Below are 21,526 nucleotides of genomic sequence, written 5' to 3' on the forward strand. Positions count from 1 at the left end.
TTCTGTGATTTCCATATCACTTTCTCAGCACGGATTCCCTTTAGCAGCCGGGGATCTCCTTGCTTTTGCTCTGTGCTTGGACCCTTTGTGTGGTGGTGTGCGCTCCTGCTGACGTCATCTGTGTGCGCCCTGACAGGGGAAAAGAGAGAAGTATTGGAGGATTGCATATCCCAGTTGTTCAAGCAAGCAGTGTGCCATGTACCCAGAGAGAGGCAGAGGGCATTATTCTCCTCTGATTTTGATGCGGAAGGCATCAGGAGATCTTCGCCCCAATTTTGGATCTCCGGAGACTCAACAAGAGTATGAGAGTTCAAACTTTCAAAATGGAAACAATTCAGACTATCAGGGCAGTCTTCAGGTCTGGAGACTGGATGATAATGCTGGACTTGAAGGATGCCTACTTACATGTTCCAGTAGTCAAAAGCCCCCAGCGTTTTCTCAGATTTGCATATTGTCCACTGCATCTACAATTCTGATGCCTCCCATTCGGTTTGTCAACATCTTCCAGGACTTTCAAGAAGTTCCTGGTAGTCGTGATAGCGCTTCTTCTGGAGAGACCAGGTCTACCAGTACTTGGACGATCTGTTAATAGTCACGAAGACAAGGGAGACATTACTTCTTCACAGAGAGGAGGTTAAGAGGACTTAAGAGGTCAGATTTGGATGGATTCTAAATCTGGAGAAAAGCCAGCTTACTCCAGCCCAGAGAATTGTCTTTTTAGGGGCCCATCTGGATACCAGGTTGGGCATCATTTTTCTACCTTGGGAAAAGGTAGAAAAAATTACAAGGATTGTGGCTTCAACAAGACAAGCAAATGTTCTTTCAGCCAGAAGCTTTATGAGATTTTTAGGGTTTCTGGCCTCAACGATTGGCCTAGTGTGTTGGGCAAGGTGGAAAATGAAACCCGCTCAACACCTCTTCTTATATAGTTATATAGTTACATAGGGTTGAAAAAAGACCATTGTCCATCAAGTTCAACCCATCCGAGTAAACCCAGCACACAACCTATACTAACCAATCTATACACTCACATACATAAACTATATATATACAACCAGTAATACTAACTGTAGATATTAGTATCACAATAGCCTTGGATATTCTGCTTGTTCAAAAACTCATCCAGGCCCCTCTTAAAGGCATTAACAGAGTCTGCCATTACCACATCACTAGGAAGGGCATTCCACAGCCTCACTGCCCTCACCGTGAAAAACCACCTACGCTGCTTCAAATGGAAGCTCTGTTCCTCTAATCTATAGGGGTGACCTCTGGTGCGCTGATTGTTTTTATGGGAAAAAAGAACATCCCCCAACTGCCTATAATCCCCTCTAATGTACTTGTACAGAGTAATCATGTCCCCTCGCAAGCGCCTCTTTTCCAGAGAAAACAACCCCAACCTCGACAGTCTAACCTCATAGCTTAAATCTTCCATCCCCTTTACCAGTTTAGTTGCACGTCTCTGCACTCTCTCCAGCTCATTAATATCCTTCTTAAGGACTGGAGCCCAAAACTGCACTGCATACTCAAGGTGAGGCCTTACCAGGGACCTATAAAGCGGCAAAAATATGTTCTCATCCCTTGAGTCAATGCCCTTTTTTATACAAGACAGCACTTTATTTGCTGTAGTAGCCACAGAATGACACTGCCTGGAATTAGACAACTTGTGATCTACAAAAACCCCTAGATCCTTCTCCATTAAGGATGCCCCCAACACACTACCATTCAGTAGATAGTTTGCGTTTATATTATTCCTACCAAAGTGCATAACTTTGCACTTGTCAACATTGAACCTCATTTTCCAGTTTGCTGCCCAGTTTTCCAATTTTGTCAAATCGCTCTGCAAAGCGGCAGCATCCTGCATGGAACTTATAGTTTTGCACAATTTAGTGTCATCAGCAAAAATAGAAACAGTACTGTCTATGCCCACCTCCAGGTCATTAATAAACAAGTTAAAAAGCAAAGGACCAAGGACTGACCCCTGCGGTACTCCACTAACCACACTGGCCCAATTAGAAAATGTTCCATTTACCACCACTCTTTGTACTCTATCCTTCAGCCAGTTCAAAATTTCAGCTTTTTCCCCGTTCTCATCAACCAACGTACCTCCCCGTGATAATAAAGTTCCCACCCCTTCTTGCTTCATTTTTTTACTATTCACATAATTAAAAAATAATTTTGGATTCTTTTTACTCCTAGCTGCAATATCCCTTTCCATCTCTATTTTAGCTTGCCTGATAGCTTTTTTGCATGCTTTATTTGCTTCCTTGTACCTGATGAAAGTTTCCGCTGTCCCAGCTAACTTGAATGCTTTAAAAGCACGTTTTTTATTACCAACCTCGACCTTAACTCTTTTATTCAGCCATAAGGGTTTTGCTTTGCGATGCCTCTCCTTGCTTACAAGGGGAATATACTGTTGTGTATACCTGCAAAGCAATGTTTTAAAGATGTTCCATTTTCCTTCTGTGTCTAACCCCATGAAAAGCCTTTCCCAGTTGACACATTGCAGAGATGCCCTTAAACTGGCAAAGTCTGCACGTCTAAAATTGAGCGTTTTAGTTACTCCCTTATAGAGCTGTCTCTGCAGCATTATCTCAAAGGAGACCATGTTGTGATCACTGTTCCCCAAATGCTCACCCACACAAATGTTAGAGATAAGTTCAGTATTATTAGATATTACCAGGTCCAAAATAGACTCATTCCGAGTAGGTTCTTGAACCACCTGAAATAAAAAGTTGTCATTTAGCATATTTACAAACCTACTAGCTTTTTCTGACTTAGCCACCCCATTACTCCAGTCAATGTCCGGATAATTAAAGTCCCCCATAATAACAACTTGACCCAATTTTGAAGCCTCCTCCATTTGCAAAAGTAGCTGGGCCTCATCCCCCTCATCTATACGGGGTGGTTTATAGCATACACCAATGATCATTGGTCAGGCCAGCAACGAGACTTGAGTTAGAAAATCTTCTTATCTCCTGCAAGTGTCAACTGCGATGGTGCCTGATTACGGCAAATTTGCATCAAGGGATGCTGATACTAGATCTAGAATGGCTGAAATTATTCACAGACGCTTCAGGTTTGGGTTGGGGAGCTCATCTCCACAACATAGCCATCCAGGGGATCGAGCCGCAGGATTTAAGTCACTTACCTTCCAATCTGCTAGAGCTGAGGGCAAGTCACAGAGGCTCTAAAAGCCCTAGGAGAGGACTTGAGGGGTGAGGTGGTGCAGGTCAGACAACCTGGTGGCGGTATCATATGTGAAGCATCGGGGAGGCACTGGGAGCAGAGCGATAATGGTAGAGATGGAGCCATAAATGTAACTTTTACACTAAGTTCAACACCGCGGCAAATTATATTAAAAAGATTGTACAAAACCATTGGAATGTAGTGACTACAGACCCAATTTTAGGAGAATACCGTGGGGAGAAACCGCAGGTCTATTTTAAAAAATCTAAAACTCTTAATAATTTGTTAGCTCCTTCAAAAGTATGGGGCACTAATGATGATAGAAAATGCATCAACAACTTTGGTTTGAAGGGGACATATAAATGTGGCAAAAAGAGATGCACTTGCTCTTATGTAGCCCCCAAGAAATTACATATAGAGGGTATAACTAAGGTTAGAGAATTTATTAATTGCTGTTCCATTTATGGTTTATTTATTGGTTTGTCCTTGTAATAAGTGGTATGTAGGGAGAATTATTAGATCCATCGGTACTAGAATAAGGAAACATATACGTAATATTAAGATCGCGACACTAACATGGTACATAATTGCGTTCCCACTGGGCTGGTGTTTTTGGGATTAGAACAAATTTCCTCTAACATCAGAGGGGGCAATAGATTCATTAGATTACCTCTATGAGAAGGAAAGGGGTGGAAGGAGAAAAGGTAAAAAGAAGTAAAAGGAATAAATAGGAAACAGAGAGAAAAGTGAAAAAAAAAAAATCTGACCAGGGGGGATTCATGGGATTTGTATGCAGCTCCTCTATATGGTGGGCGGATCACAATTATATGAGTTTATGGCACTACTCCCTCCTCCTTTTCCCCATTGGTTCATGTCTTCTTCCCCATTGGTTTATGTTTAAGGTGCACCTATGCTCTTTGGGTCAGCAGTTTCTCATCTTAATCACTATTTTTTTTTTAAATTGACAATTTTTATTTCAATATCAGAATAATAAACATAACAACAATAATGTAGCCTCTAGACATATTGTTATCCTCAGAAATGTTACCTCCTTATACTCTTTAAAGGAAGAAAACAGAAAAGAGAAAAGGAAAGAGAGAGGGGAGGGCGAAAGGAAAGAAAAAAAAAAAGGAGAGGGAAAAGGGAGAGGGAGGTAGAGATGAAGATAAAGTAAAGGTAAATAGGGCAGTCGGCCAAGCGTAGTAGAACTGATGTGTACACTCTTATCGTTTAAGTAGCCTTAAAGCTTCTCCAAAGAGACCATTTCTTATGGTGGTTTCTCAGAGAATTTATATTTCTAGCATCAAAAAGTTTAAATTTTTCCGTTAAGTTTACCATTTCCATCATATTTGGGATTGAGTCTGATTTCCACCGTTGAGCAATTAACAGTCTGGCTACTTCCAAAATGTGGACAGCTAGTAATTTTTGAGAGAATTTTAGGTCAAGATCCATATTTAAAAGTGCAGTGGATGGTGTTTTAAAAACCAAACAGTCCAAAACTTTGTTTATTAATTCAAACGCGAGTCCAATAGGGAGCAAGTTTAGGGCAATCCCACCATATGTGGGTATGTGTTTTACATATAATGTATGCGATTTGCCATTATAAGATGATGTTTTTAGATAACATTTTTATTTCTCCTGATGAAGCGTATCAGACACATGAAATGTGTAGAGCTGTTTGTTATACGTTTTGTTCTTATCCAGATACTGTAAGTAGCCTGTACTGCAGCAGAACTATTTTTAATAAAGGGTATTACACTGTATTCTGTTTTATCTTTTGCTTTTCCAAATTGAATGGAGATCCTGAACCTACTTCTATCATCAGTGGATTTCATTTACCTCTGCATATCTTAATTACCATCTGGTGAGTGTGCAACTATACCACACTGCGATTTAGGAATTTATGTGCACTTTGTTATTATTTGGAGTTATAGGCACAACTCTTTCACTTTAGTTTCATTAACTTTTGAAACATATTGCACTATTTTGTATTTGTATTTTTATTTTTCATGCACTTCCAACACATTGGTTCTGCACATGTTTTAATACCCATCCAAGAGGGGTATTTTCTTTGGAGGAAGCAGCAGGAGATTTGAGCACTGCGTTTATTGTCTACATTGAAGACTGAAAGTAATTAAGCACGAGGACACCTATAACGCTGAGTATCACTTACAATATGGCATGGATGCCCACCCTCTCAACACTTTATTACAATAGCAATACCATTTCCATACCATTTCTTGACATTGGGAGGAATCATTGAAACCATAGCAATGTATGCACACACCCTTTTTTCTGGTAAAGCCATATTAAATGTTAACCTAGATTTACTCAGTCAACCAGACCAAATCACCCATATCCCTAGCTGATTTATTGCATCAAGCCCTTTAAGGACTACAGTGAATAAACAATGGTCATAAGCGGTAAAATATCTAGGGGTTCAAATACATACAGAATTCACTCAAGAGCTGCCAAACAACCTCTCTTTAGGGGGAACAACCACTTATCCCTTTCCTGTTTTTATGGTATAACCCAGTACTCCCCACACCTTAGGTCACTTCCAAATTTTTGGGCCAGTTACAAAAACCAATATCTAATGTAGCAGAAGTTGGGGGGAATATTAACATTTGCTTTTCCAAGCATTCTAGTTTAATTTGAACTTCCTCCTGAGTCAGTCAGCCATCAATGGTTACATTATAAGAATTGGGTTTATTAAAACACTGCTTCCTGAGTTGTGTAAAGAGATGAAAATTTAAAATTTCTTCTTTTCCCTGCTCCTATCAACCAGTTTTACCAGTCCCATATCTCCCTTGTTGCAATGCTTTTTTTCATTCTCTATTTTATCTTGTCTAATTGCTTTTTTGAATGCTTTATTGATCTCTTTGTACCTGATCAACTATTTGAATTATTTACTAATCTAAATATTTAAGACAGTTTCTAATTCAAGTAAATGTATCATTGTTTCCTATATTTTAATTTTGGTAATATTTCTACGGCCAACATGATGAAGCCTCATTTTCATCTTGTAACAATCAGTATAAATAAAGTTATACATACATACATACATCAGTAATCTGAGAAGCTACAGATTTAAATGTAATATGAAAATAACCCCCCTATAACCCCGTCAGTGGGCACCGGCTCTAGAACTAACAATTAATTCATCTGAGCTAGCGGTCCAAAATCTTATATTATATATATATTATAAGGATGCAGGGACAAATATCCAAGCGCTCATTCGTCACAGAAGGAAAAACTGTATTACCGCTGGAATAAAAAGATAATATTTTCCAAAGTGGTTGCAATTACAACCTAGTCATCAATTTCCTTTACAGCTCAAATATTATTCCCAAATGATAGAATTTGATCACTCCGCTCTGAATCAGGTTTAAAATTGGCTGCAGTATTCAGGCGAGTTAAACGCACGGTATGCAGTAAAGGTTCCAGGCGTAGTCACACACTGATCATGAAATGTGACAAGCAGAAAGGAGCTCTAACTAATCAAGGCTATTCCTCAGAGGTCTGATAATGTGACATTAGTAAAGAATGTCAATAACCGCATTGGGATTTCTCCAGATCTACCTAATCGAGGCAACTGTGCATTTATAGTGTAACTCCAGTCTCATGGCACTGATGATTAAGATTAATACTGCCCTTGTTCTGCACTATAGAACATCAGTTCCATCACGTAAACCAACTACCAGCTCTGCTGAATGTAGTAGAGTGCCATTTATCAACTATCTCTAACTTGTACAACTGTTTAAATGAATCACTTTATATGGCCTCCTCTGCTTCTATCTGTTAAAGGAACATTTTTTCAGACTTCTAAATCCATAGCGTGGCCCCATGTGAAAACAAAGGCATAAAAATACTTACCAAACAAAGGGAATTTTTATGTTTTGCATTAAATGCTTAGTTTCAGGCAGTGAACAGCTATGACTTTTTTAAAATTGTGGAAAACAGCTTTTATCACTTACAAAAATAATTCTGCCCAGTGCCTAGAGAATGGTTATTATATTTCTGTCCTTCCTACCCTCATCGGTCAAGTTCTCACTAGCCATTATAAAACCTTGGTGAGCACTAAGGCTAGAATGTTTTAGTACTGTCATTTTTCTGTTCAGTAAGCACAGTGATTAATTTTTACCTTATGAAACATATCCTGGTGACTGTGTCAGACTTTGGCAGGTACCACTTAATGTAAACTGTTGGATGCACGTCATAGACATCCAAGAGTGCAAAATGAAATCCTTCCCCACAGCAAAAGGGATTAAACCACTTGATAATCTGGTGTTAAATTTATTTCAGTAGAAGGGAAGGAGGGGTGGGAGAGGAAAAAAAAAGAATTATAACAAGAATTCATGCTCTATATGTTGGGCAGCATTGCGTAAATATGACAAATGTGTATTTATAAGGTGTTGGATGGATGAATAGAATGGTTTCCCATCAGACATGGCAGAGAGCACTATGGAAACAGAATAAAAATCTTGACCAACAGGAACTGAATGAAATTACTAGATCATCGATTGATCTGTTTGTGGCAGTGGAAGAATGAAGCTTCCCTGGATTTTGACTTGGCTTCAGGCAATAATAAACCTCCATTTTTCATACAAAATTTTGTTCTATGAAGTCTTTGTACTTTATGCTGGGCGTCCAACTCAGCAATCCAATAATGTGTAGAAAGAAGAACCATATAGAGGCTTTTTTGACATGTGATTTAATTCATAGAGGAGGACACATGTCACTTAAAATGCTCAACGTGGCATTTCTCTAAAAGAGAAGATCAGCAGAGCGTAAAGCAATGCAAAGACAAGGCATCCATCTTTCCCTGACATACAGGATTTAATAGTTTCACTTGCAGCAACTTAGAACTGTAATACCTACAATATTCAGGAAAATAAAGAGAAAAAGAGACTATTGATTAGGAAACCTTAGCTGAATGGGAGTATCAGCTTTTAATGTACACAATGATTCTATTGAGTGGAGGAAGCAGAGCTCTTGAAGGGAACGGAGGAGAGGGTAAGGCTAATGCCACACGTAGCGTATTCTCTGAAGCCAAAAAATGCTTGCCGAGAATATGCCCCTAGACTTGAAAAAAACGTTGTCTTGCGCCTGCACTGAGAAGCATTGGAAATGCTTGCATACAGGCACATGTAGCAAATATACGCCAGAAAACTAGTGACTTTGCATTTTTCGGCGGATATCGGCTACATGTGCCGATGCAGGCACATGTAAAAAAACTTGTAGGGGCGCCAAATACAGTGACTGTAGTGAGGGTGATCCTATTTGCATTACAGTGGGGGTCACTGGGCAAATTTACGCCTGGGCAGCAACCAATCAGTAATTAGCTTTTGCCAGTCATCTGCAGGTAGAACAATGAAAGCAATGAATTGCTTACATGGGTTACTGCCCAGGTGCCAATTTGCCCAGCCTTACTGAGTCTTTTTGTCCTGCTCTTTCAATGATGCTGTTCCTTTGTCTTTGTGGTCTAAATATCACATCAGATTTAGCAGTTATTTCTGCAAAGGAATCTTGCCAGCAAGTACAGCATGAACCCCAGATCATGGAAGCACACAAATGCATGCCTTTATTAAATGAAATAGATCACAACAATTACTTTGAACGTTAATAAATAAAACCCAATATACATTAATTATGTAATAATAAAACAGTAGCTTGCACTTGATCCTAACTAAACAGCATGAATCCATATTGGAGGCAAAATCACATTGTGTTTATTTCATTTTAAATTGCAGACTTCCAAATTATGGAAAAATCCCTTATATATAAAACCCCAGGTCCCAAGCAGAGTGGATAATAGATACTAAACCTATGTATGCTGCAGACTGAACTGGTTTCTGTGCCTCTCCCCTTCCACTCTTCAGTCTTTACAAGTTTCCCAACGATCACCCTCTCCACCCTGCCCCTCTCTGCTTGATCATTCTTCTGGAAATTGATCCTCCTTTTATTGTGCCTCCCCCTTATAGTTCCCAAAGCCACTGCCAACCCCTAGTTTCCACCCTTAGCAGCACTATGGTCTCTTTGTTGTAAAGATTTCCAATGATTTTTCAAGGGTATTAAACTTTACAAATACATTTTCTTTATAAACTGGCAGATGTCTAAAGTAAACTAAGAGGTACATTCCACTTTTCTGGAAAGCATATACTGAACCCCCCCCCCCCGTCAGTAAGATGGTGTGCGGCTGCATACATCTTTTGTAAATTCCACAAAACATAAATCCTGCAATAATGAATCAGCAGTGAATGGAAGCACTTGTGTTATCTGTGGGTCCCCAGGGACACCTCTCTCCCTCTCTCTCTGTGTCTGAATGCTGAGCTCCATTGATTCCTCTTGTGCGTGTTCAGTACTGATCTTTGCAAGAGAAACTCTCCTATTGTTACACTTCTCAGACCTTCCGTGTTTAATATTACTATTCATAGAGTGTCAGCTGCCATTGTACTGTCTATAGGCAGGCATTTTGCTGCCAGTACTGGATGCATTATTGTTGCATGCAGAGTTCCCGATTGTACCTTGATGTATTAACATTATTTGGAATTTTTACAAATCTTATAATGCAATAGCACTATAGTCAGTAAGAATAAATAAATAGGTAAGCCTATAGTTACATGGAAGCTCTTTAATCCAGAAAATTATCTGTTTAAAGGAGAAAGAAAGGTAAAAACTAAGTAAGCTTTATCAGAAAGGTCTATGTAAATACAGCCAAAAGCACTCACAGAAATGCTGCACTGACTTCTCTGTGTCTATAATTCATGTGCCTGAGACACACAGCTCTCTAATGCCTCCTCTCTCCTGCTCCCCCCTCCCTCAAGAATGCTAAGAACTCACCCCCCCCCTTAGGAATGGTCTGCAGGAAGCTGACTCATAGGGGTTGATTCACTTAAGGTCGATACCGCTTATCGCATGCTTTTTTGCAATATTATTTGCAATAATTAAGTCCCGATTCATCAAAGTCATTTCACATGTGTTAAGACGCATATCGCATGTGCAAAAAAACGCACTTACCTTCGTTATTTACCTCGCATTAGGGCCGATTCACTAAAGTGTGTTAAAACGTGCACTATTTATAGCATGCGGTAAAATTTTTAGCGAGTCTAATTTTTCGCGACTTAACGCACAATTCACTAAAAGCATACTTGCGTTAATTTACGCACAATACTGCATGCGTTATTTTAGTCGGCAAGACTATTCTTGTGCGGTATTTAATGGTACATGCGCTAATCAACGCCCCGCGTATAAATAGTCGCCGCGTATAAATAGTAGCCACATATAAATAGTAGCCGCATATAAATAGTCGCCACATATAAATAGTAGCATATAAATAGTTGCCGCATATAAATAGTAGCCGCATATAAATAGTAGCCGCATATAAATAGTAGTCGCATATAAATAGTAGCCGCATATAAATAGTAGCATATAAATAGTAGCATATAAATAGTAGCCACATAGAAATAGTAGCATATAAATAGTAGCCGCATATAAATAGTCGTGCGAATAAACGCACGCCATGTTAGCCATACATGCCATTACTTGCGGAAAATTACTGTACTGAAAATGACCATTTCCCTGCAAACTGGAGGCTGCATCACTCTAGGGCCAACACAGACTTGAATAAATCCCACTGCAAAGTCCAAATTTTATTGCCAAAAGCTCATTAACTGTACTTTTCTATAATTACCGCCTGGCCCAAGTAGATGTTAATTTTTCGCATAGACGATATTTAGCGCGTCTAATTGTTTGTGAATCATGCGTCAGTGTTATTTTGGCACGCAAATTAACGCATGCGTTAAAATTAACGCATGTGTTTGCATGCAAATTAACGTACGTGGTAATACTGTAGTGAATTGCGTGTTAATTTTCGTGTCTATTTTAACACAAAAAAGCGTGCGATAAAAATTAACGCACTTTAGTGAATCAGCCCTATTGCGTTAATTCTCGCAGAGAAATAATACTAACGCATGATTCACAAACACATCGTTAAACACGCTAAATATTCCATTAGTCTGTGAGAATATTAATACCTACTTGGGTACAGGCTTTTGGCAACACAATATGGACTTTGCAGTGGGATTTTTTCAAGTATGTGTTGGCCCTAGGGTGATGCATTCTCCAGTTTTCAGGGAAATTGTAATTTTCAGAAAAGTAGTTTTCCCGAAAGTAATGGTTACGTGCGTAAAATTGTGCACTAATATAGCAAGCGACGAAATATATTGCGCGCAGCGGGGAATAACGCAAGAAAAATGCTCCTCGTGAGTTAAATAACGCAAAGAACATCTCGTCTTAATTATGACGCCTGTCCTTTTAGTGAATCGAGCGTTACGTCGCAAAAAATAAGAAGCGATAAAATTCTTAACGCATGCTATAAATAGCGCTCGTTTTATCGCCCTTTAGGGAATCAACCCCATAGTCTAACTAATTGAGCATGTTCACTTGGTCTGGGTGTCTTTGCAGGAGCGAGGCGTTATGGGAACTTTCTTTACACAGCTCAGCGTTTTTTCTTCCTGTTTGGCTTCTGATAATCTGAAGATGTGAAATATGGGGAGACTTAAGGGCACTATTGAGACAACTGAAGGTATGCCTGCAGTTTGAGATTAACTCTTTATTAGCCTTTCCTTCTCCTTTAACACACACTGTAACCATGTGACTCTAAGGTTGACCAAATAAATCGGGTACCAGCGGTTCTTAATGAAACCAATAACTATTTATAGTAACGTAGAATAATTCTATTGGAGAATAGACAGAGGTGATACAGTCCAACTCTTCAGCATATACTCAATGCAATATACTGTCAATGCAAATTTGATACACCAAGATTTCTTGTAAATTGCAGATGTCATGGGGAATTTTTGTTTTTTGCCAAAAGGTTTTTTACATTTTACACTTAAGTAAATATGCCCCTTTGTTTGATTTGCTCTTTATTGTTGACATGCGTGGAACCACCATGCCGAGATTGATCAGCTCTCTGAGGCTATAAAGGTGCCCATACACATTCAGATCCGCTCGTTTGGCGATGTCACCAAGTGAGTGGATCTTCTCCCGATATTCCCCACCTACAGGTGGGTGATATTGGGAGAATCAAGGCTAATTCGATCGTTTGGCCCCTGGCCTATACGACGGGTATAGGCAAAGTCAGTCCGGGGACCGCATCAACGAGCCGATGCGGCCCTCAATCCGTCTAGATTTTTTAACCTGCCCGATCAATATCTGACTGATTTCAGGCCAGATATCGGTTGGGCAGGCCCGTTGGTAGAGCCCATACATGGGCCGATTAGCTGCTGAATCAAAGGGACCGAGAGAGTTGCAGCGATTAGTCATCGCAACTAATTGCACCATGTTTCTTCACCCTAAAGTTTGTTCATGAACACCTAGAACAATGTGCTATGGACAGACGAAGATAAAGCTATTAGGCTGCAGTAGTGTTTTATGAAATATAAAGACTGAATTTCACCAGAAGAACCTGATACCAGCTATAAAAAATGGTGGTGGAAATGTTATAAATTAGGGCTGCTGGGTAACTCACCATCACAGAATCCATTGATTTTTTTCATTTTATCAGAGGATTTTTAAAGCTAATGTGAGAGCATCTGCCAGATGGCTGTAGATGACCAGATGCCAGACAACTGGGCATCAATTATTCAACTGTCTAGAAAAGCATCTACAAGAGGAGAAGACTTCACCTAACTGTCCCAAGTCATCCCAGCAAATTTAACCAGAAATCAGAACACAAGATGCTGGATGAAGTATCTAAGAATCCAGAATTCTATCATTGGACCTGCAAGTAGCCCTCACCAGTACTGATGTCAAAGTGTACCAGAAAAAGCCTGCACAAATGAGATCTACATAGTAGTTACATAGTTACATAGTTACATAGTTACATAGGGTTGAAAAAAGACCATTGTCCATCAAGTTCAACCCATCCGAGTAAACCCAGCACACAACCTATACTAACCAATCTATACACTCACATACATAAACTATATATATACAACCAGTAATACTAACTGTAGATATTAGTATCACAATAGCCTTGGATATTCTGCTTGTTCAAAAACTCATCCAGGCCCCTCTTAAAGGCATTAACAGAGTCTGCCATTACCACATCACTAGGAAGGGCATTCCACAGCCTCACTGCCCTCACCATGAAAAACCACCTACGCTGCTTCAAATGGAAGCTCTGTTCCTCTAATCTATAGGGGTGACCTCTGGTGCGCTGATTGTTTTTATGGGAAAAAAGAACATCCCCCAACTGCCTATAATCCCCTCTAATGTACTTGTACAGAGTAATCATGTCCCCCCGCAAGCGCCTCTTTTCCAGAGAAAACAACCCCAACCTCGACAGTCTAACCTCATAGCTTAAATCTTCCATCCCCTTTACCAGTTTAGTTGCACGTCTCTGCACTCTCTCCAGCTCATTAATATCCTTCTTAAGGACTGGAGCCCAAAACTGCACTGCATACTCAAGGTGAGGCCTTACCAGGGACCTATAAAGCGGCAAAAATATGTTCTCATCCCTTGAGTCAATGCCCTTTTTTATACAAGACAGCACTTTATTTGCTGTAGTAGCCACAGAATGACACTGCCTGGAATTAGACAACTTGTGATCTACAAAAACCCCTAGATCCTTCTCCATTAAGGATGCCCCCAACACACTACCATTCAGTAGATAGTTTGCGTTTATATTATTCCTACCAAAGTGCATAACTTTGCACTTGTCAACATTGAACCTCATTTTCCAGTTTGCTGCCCAGTTTTCCAATTTTGTCAAATCGCTCTGCAAAGCGGCAGCATCCTGCATGGAACTTATAGTTTTGCACAATTTAGTGTCATCAGCAAAAATAGAAACAGTACTCTCTATGCCCACCTCCAGGTCATTAATAAACAAGTTAAAAAGCAAAGGACCAAGGACTGACCCCTGCGGTACTCCACTAACCACACTGGCCCAATTAGAAAATGTTCCATTTACCACCACTCTTTGTACTCTATCCTTCAGCCAGTTTTCTATCCAATTACAAATATTATGTTCTAGGCCAATATTCCTCAATTTGATCATTAACCTTCTGTGCGGTACTGTATCAAACGCTTTAGCAAAATCTAAGTAGATGACATCAACTGCCATTCCAGCATCAAGGTTCCTGCTCACCTCCTCATAAAAGGCAACTAAATTAGTCTGGCAAGATCTGTTACGCATAAAACCATGCTGGCACAAACTAATAGTATTGTGAACTGCAATGTATTCAACTATCCTATCCCTTATTACCCCTTCCAGAAGCTTTCCTACTACTGATGTCAGACTAACAGGCCTATAGTTTTCAGGCTGAGAACGAGATCCCTTTTTAAATAACGGCACCACATTAGCAATCCGCCAGTCTCTCGGCACCATGCCAAACCTCAACGAATCCTGAAAAATTATGTGAAGAGGCTTGGCAATCACAGCGCTCAGCTCATTTAATACCCTGGGATGAATCCCATCCGGTCCTGGACCTTTGTTTACCTTTACATGTTCAAGTCTCTTTTGAATTTCCTCCTGAGTGACCCATGCGCCAGTAGCTAAATTACTAGCACTGGGTATATTAAAAGGGAAGCCTTCATTATCTGGCTCCTCAGATGTATAGACAGATGAAAAATAAGAGTTCAAAATTTCAGCTTTTTCCCCGTTCTCATCAACCAACGTACCTCCCCGTGATAATAAAGTTCCCACCCCTTCTTGCTTCATTTTTTTACTATTCACATAATTAAAAAATAATTTTGGATTCTTTTTACTCCTAGCTGCAATATCCCTTTCCATCTCTATTTTAGCTTGCCTGATAGCTTTTTTGCATGCTTTATTTGCTTCCTTGTACCTGATGAAAGTTTCCGCTGTCCCAGCTAACTTGAATGCTTTAAAAGCACGTTTTTTATTACCAACCTCGACCTTTACTCTTTTATTCAGCCATAAGGGTTTTGCTTTACGATGCCTCTCCTTGCTTACAAGGGAATATACTGTTGTGTATACCTGCAAAGCAATGTTTTAAAGATGTTCCATTTTCCTTCTGTGTCTAACCCCATGAAAAGCCTTTCCCAGTTGACACATTGCAGAGATGCCCTTAAACTGGCAAAGTCTGCACGTCTAAAATTGAGCGTTTTAGTTACTCCCTTATAGAGCTGTCTCTGTAGCATTATCTCAAAGGAGACCATGTTGTGATCACTGTTCCCCAAATGCTCACCCACACAAATGTTAGAGATAAGTTCAGTATTATTAGATATTACCAGGTCCAAAATAGACTCATTCCGAGTAGGTTCTTGAACCACCTGAAATAAAAAGTTGTCATTTAGCATATTTACAAACCTACTAGCTTTTTCTGACTTAGCCACCCCATTACTCCAGTCAATGTCCGGATAATTAAAGTCCCCCATAATAACAACTTGACCCAATTTTGAAGCCTCCTCCATTTGCAAAAGTAGCTGGGCCTCATCCCCCTCATCTATACGGGGTGGTTTATAGCATACACCAATGATCATTTTCTTTGTGACCTTCAGCCCTACTGAAATTTCTACCCAAAGAGATTCAACGTTTTCATTGGTAATGTCTTTATTACATGGCTTTAAATCTGACTTTACATAAAGACAAACCCCTCCACCCTTTTTAATCCCTCTGTCCCTCCTAAAAAGCGTATACCCATTTAAATTCACTGCCCAGTCGCATTTTTCATCCCACCAGGTCTCAGTGATACCAATTAAGTCATAATTTTCAATACATGCAATAGCCTGCAGCTCCCCTATTTTTCCCGACAAGCTACGCGCATTAGCCAGCATGCAGCGGAGATTACTACTTCTTCCTCTACAGCTTACATTAGCTAAAGGACAGTTAGAGCTGTGCCAGGAAATAACATCAGGGAAAAACTAAGGTTTGCTCATCAACACCTGGAACAATATGCTATGGACAGACGAGGCAAAGATAGAGGTATGTGACCACCAGTACCAGAAGATGTTTGATAAAAACTAAAGATAGAATTTTACCAGAAGAACCTGATAGCAACTGTAAAGCATGATGGGGTAAATGTTATGGATTGGGGCTGCTGGGCAACTCACCATCCATTGAGTTATTTGTTGTACCAGAGGGTGTTTAAGGATAACGTGAGGCTATCTGCCTGACGATTGAAGTGCAACTGAAAGTGGAACCTTACAGCATAGCAATGACCCCATATACTTCACCAAGGAATGGTGTGAAAATACAAAATGCCTGCTAGAGGTTATGTCTGGCAGGGGGCAATATCAGGTATTAGAGCCATGGGGGTAATGGTCATCTATGATTACATAGTCAATTTTCCTTAATTCTGTTCAGTTACATCACCTTTACCTTTATATACTGTTTGAATGGAGATAAAGGGACCGATTCAACCGAAAAAACAAGTGTTATTTATAGCATGTGCAAAAAATATTATCACTTTTTATAGTTTGAGAATTAATGATCGATTCACAAAAGGGACACTTATCTGAATTAAGAAGCGATTTTATTGTTGTTATTTATCTTGTGATGACATATTTTTAAGTGATATTTTAAAGCATGCAATATATTTATATTATTCTGTAGCAGACAATATTAGCACACGCTATTACGCACGTAAACGTTACACGTCACATACCACAAGCCATTTCCGCTGTGAGTTGCAAGATGGAGGACATCGATAATGCAGCTGCGCAATCACCACCTGAAGAGCTTAAAAGGAACCCCCTTGGCAAGGCAAACAATGGAGAGGAGGGGCAACAGCAATATTGAAGACAGTAGTGGCAGTAATAAAAAGATGAAAAAAATGAAGGATGAGAAGGGAAAATTGAAATACCTATTCACCTTAATGACAGCAGTGAGAGTTCAGGTGTTAGTAAATATGACAGAACAGAAACTCAACACACAAAAAAACATGTGCAAACATTCAAACTTCTCACTTTCACATTGACAATGAGGAAGAGAGGCCTTATTACATTAGCAGCCCAGAATTCTGATATACTGATACTGAAGTTACAGACAAGAATTATCATCCTGAGGAACCAAGTGAAGTAGAAAGTAAGGAACTGGACTCACCCTCCTCACTCAAACAAAGCAAGAAAAAACAGCATGAGAACAGACTGGGAAATCTGAAATTTACTTAATTTGAAAATGAAACTTTTATTGAGAAATTAGTGCCATTGTTTGACAAAATAATTGGCAAGTACTGGAAGGACATAGCTGACCATGTGAACAGTATTGGTGTATGTCCAAGAAGTGTGCAGCATTGCAAGAAACGATACCAAGACATAAAAAGGGTCCTCAAGAAAAAACTTTCTGATGAACCCAAATATAGGTACACATCATATATAGGTACACTTGCTGATCTGCTTTTCTCATCAATCTGCTTTTACTTTTTGCTTACTGCCTTTCATTCCTTTTTTTTCTTTACTGCTTTCTTTACCTTTATGTTATGTATGTACGTACGTATGTACGTACGTACATAGGTATGCACGCAAATCTTTATCTGCGCTACTTATGTACCCAAGGCTGTTGAGTACAACAACAAATTAATACAGTAAATAGGGGGTCATTACCATAATATTCCCAAAATTGTTAATGCCCTGTACTCTCCTTTATGACAGAGGATCATTCTGGAAGTATTGTTTAATACAGAATATAAGGGATAGCAATGGGAGTTAGCGAGGCCAGTTAGTAGCAAGTTGCAGTAGTTTTGTAGGGTTAGTGTCAGAGCATGCCTTAGGGGCACATTTACTAACCCACGAATCCGAATTGGAAAAATTCTGATTGGAAAACGAACATTTTGCGACTTTTTCGTATTTTTTGCGATTTTTTTTCGGCGCCTTTACGACTTTTTGGAAATTGTCGCAACTTTTTGTTACCAATACGATTTGCGCAAAAAAACGCGAGTTTTTCGTAGCCATTACGATGCGCTCGTATCTAGTCGTGACTTTTTCGTATTGAGCGCTCGTAAGCGGCGGGCGAAACTTTCAGACTTAGCATGATTTTGGAAGCCTCCCATAGGACTCAATGGCACCCTGCAGCTCCAACCTGGCCCAAGAAAAGTCACCATACTGAAGCTTGAATGAATCTGAATCTTTCGCTACGAAAAATTCGCGACTTTTCGCGCAAGTAGTAACGCTACGAAAAAATCGCCAGATTTTGCGCAACATTCGGAATGGCAACGAAAAAGTCGCGACAATTTTCAGAATACAGATCATTACGAAAAAACGCAATCAGACACATTCGGCCCGTTCGTGAGTAAGTAAATGTGCCCCTTAGTGTTCTAATTGTTACACTTAAAAGAAAGGAATTCATTGGGGCAAGAATGAGTAGCAAAAAGTGACAACATTGTTATGGGATTGCTTATTCTAGCCAACACAATAAAAGCATTCATATATTTTGTTTAGGTCTGGAAACAGCTTGTGTATGGCTAAAAATTGTACCTTTTCTGCCCATTTTGAATGAATGTCCACAAATAAGTTTTTAACATTAATTTTGTAATGTCCAAAAATAACAAAATAACATTATTCTCCATCAACTTGTATGTTTCATGTCATGATAAACATCATTGAAAACATTAAAAAAATATATCCTTTTTTTTAGATCAACGTCCAAGAGGTCACTGGGTTGGAAAGACAGCTCTGCAGAGAACCCCAACAATCTCCTGAAATGGAAAAGAGAAGGTTTATTGTTGATGATAATGCAAGACAGTGTCCTGAAAAATTAAGTGATTATGCTGTATTTTCTGATGATGCCAATGAGTCTGGTAATGATAATAATGCTAATCGCCACAACATGTTACAACAGTCAGGGACGACAAGTTTCATATGAGGCAGCTCTGTTAAGGATGCATGAGCAACACTTAAGGGTCAAGGAACAACATATTTCTTTGTTGGAAAACCAAATTGCAATTTTAGATAACATAATGCACTATTACCTGCTGGTAGTGAAATAATTTAAAAAGAGCAACACAGGACTATATGAGTTGAACTGACCATGGGTACAGGGCATAAGGTTACATATTCCTATAATTTATACCCTCTATATGTGGAGGTAGGTGTTTTGCTCCTCACATCTTTAAAACTGGGCACATATTAAATCCAAACACTACATGGCTAAAATCAATTAATTTGTAAGCATGATGCAGGCTGCACTGGTTTCTGTGCAAATACATTTTCAGTGCAATTACATCTGATTCACATACAACAACAAACACTCTTTCACTTGTGTCTAGGACCTCATTACCTTTTAATCACCATCTCTCCCTACTAACTTTGCTATCCCACAGTGTCTTCCGAGAGGCATTATCCCACTACTATTATAGGCACCATCTCTCCTTACTATACCTGCTATCCCACAGCTAAAGTCCCTTCCCAGAGGCTATTATCCCACTGTGACTATAGGCACCATCTCTCCCTACCATACCTGCATGGTAGGCCCCGAGGGAGTGCAGCCTCCACACCCCCGGTACTTCCATCACTGTCCCTGAGGCTATTATCCCAGTGACTAAAGGCACCATATCTCCATATTATTCCTGCTGCACATAAACCCAACAATGCTGGCTACCTTACAGCCAAGTCACTTTTCAGAGGCATTCCTATTTCTACAGTCACCAACTCACCCTGCTATAGCTGCTATTCCACAAATAAAGGATTTAATTCTGCAGAGACATGGCCAAACCCTTGATGTCAGTTTAAGAATTCAGTACTTTTCAAAATGTTTTCAGTTTCAGTTTGCTTGCCTTAGGCAGAACACTGCCCTTTTTAGAAATACCACGAGCTGTTTCTGAATATTTGTAAAGGCAGACTCCTAGGTAGAGACAGACGTCCAGCAATTTGGCCTGTTGCCATGAGCCTCAGAAGAGAGCTGCATATTGCCTCTATATTATAGTTTGAATAACAACAGAACCATTTGCTTCTCTATTTACTTGTATACTTCATAATTACTTACTGAACCTTTAGAGTTTTTAGATTTTTAATGCAGCATTTTTGCGCCATAATTTGAAAAAAATCACAGTTTTCATGTGACAAGTTTAAAAATTCTGAATTTTTCATGCTAAAATCATAGATTTTATTTTTAGTAATTACCATAAAATTCTAAATATTTAGGATTTATTTAGCAAAAAAAAGACAAAACTACAGATCTAAAAGTTGTTAAGGACATGAAGAAGTCAATAGGAGCTATCCAAGGCAAATTGTAGCAATCTTTATTTTATATGTGGTTTTAGAGGTTTTTGGCCTTTTTTTAGATTGTAAGTGTAACGCTTGTTTGGCTATATTTAGACAAAACCAGGCTAGTGTTAAGGTTAGAGCATGGGTTATATGCGACTCTCTTAAAAAGGATGGGCTTTCGCTAGGTGGAAAAGACCAGGCTGAGCAAGGTGTAGTTGAACTACAACTCACTGTAGCTGTGTAGTGCATATTTAGTAAAGATGGACACCAGAAGGTTCTTGCAGTTGAACTATAGTACACGTTTATTGTCAGAGACAAATGATGATGCTGGGTCTGGGCTGGGTAAAAGCAGTCAGGATAGATACCTCAGTCCTCAGGTTGGTAACCCCTAGCTTGAGAGTCCTCCAGGTGATTAGGGATCAAGGTTTGTTCTAACTTGTCTCCTATGTCTACTCCCGGGCCCTATGCTGAGGCAACATTGCCGGATGGAAAGGTACTTCCAGCTACTTTCCTTGGTGGGGCTTGAAAACTGCCCTTGCTTCCTTCCTTCCCTCTATACCTCATTCTCCTAGGGAGTGCATGACAAGAGTAACTATAATACTGGTCCTCGTTCATGGGGTGCCTGTCCCCGACTTCACCAGAGTGGTTGGTAACACTCTGGGGAAAATGGCTTTACTGGGGCCTAGTTCTGCTTCCAGGCTCAGTGGACCTTCACCTGAGATACAGAGGCTGCCAAAGAGGAAGACACACCTCCTTGTTAGACACTATATGAAACTGCAAGGGGTGGGGATAACCACATAAACCAATAAGATATATATTATAGTATACCTAGATCAGGGATCCCCAACCTTTTATACCTGTGAGCCACGTCTAAATGGAAAAAGTGTTGGGGAGCAACACAAGCATGAAAAAGGTTCCTGGGGGTGCCAATAACAGCTTTAATTGGCTACTTAATAGCCCTTATGTGGACTGGTAGCCTACAGAAGGCTCTGTTTGGCATTATACATTATTATATATATTATGCAACCAAAACTTGCCTCCTAACCAGAAATTCAAAAATAACCACCTGGTTTGGGGGCACTGAGAGCAACATCCAAGGGGTTGGGGAGCAACATGTTGCCCCTGAGCCACTGGTTGGGGAACACTGACCTAGATACATGGGACTTTG

Source organism: Xenopus tropicalis, chromosome 10, assembly GCF_000004195.4.
Source record: "Xenopus tropicalis strain Nigerian chromosome 10, UCB_Xtro_10.0, whole genome shotgun sequence".
NCBI lineage: Eukaryota > Metazoa > Chordata > Amphibia > Anura > Pipidae > Xenopus > Xenopus tropicalis.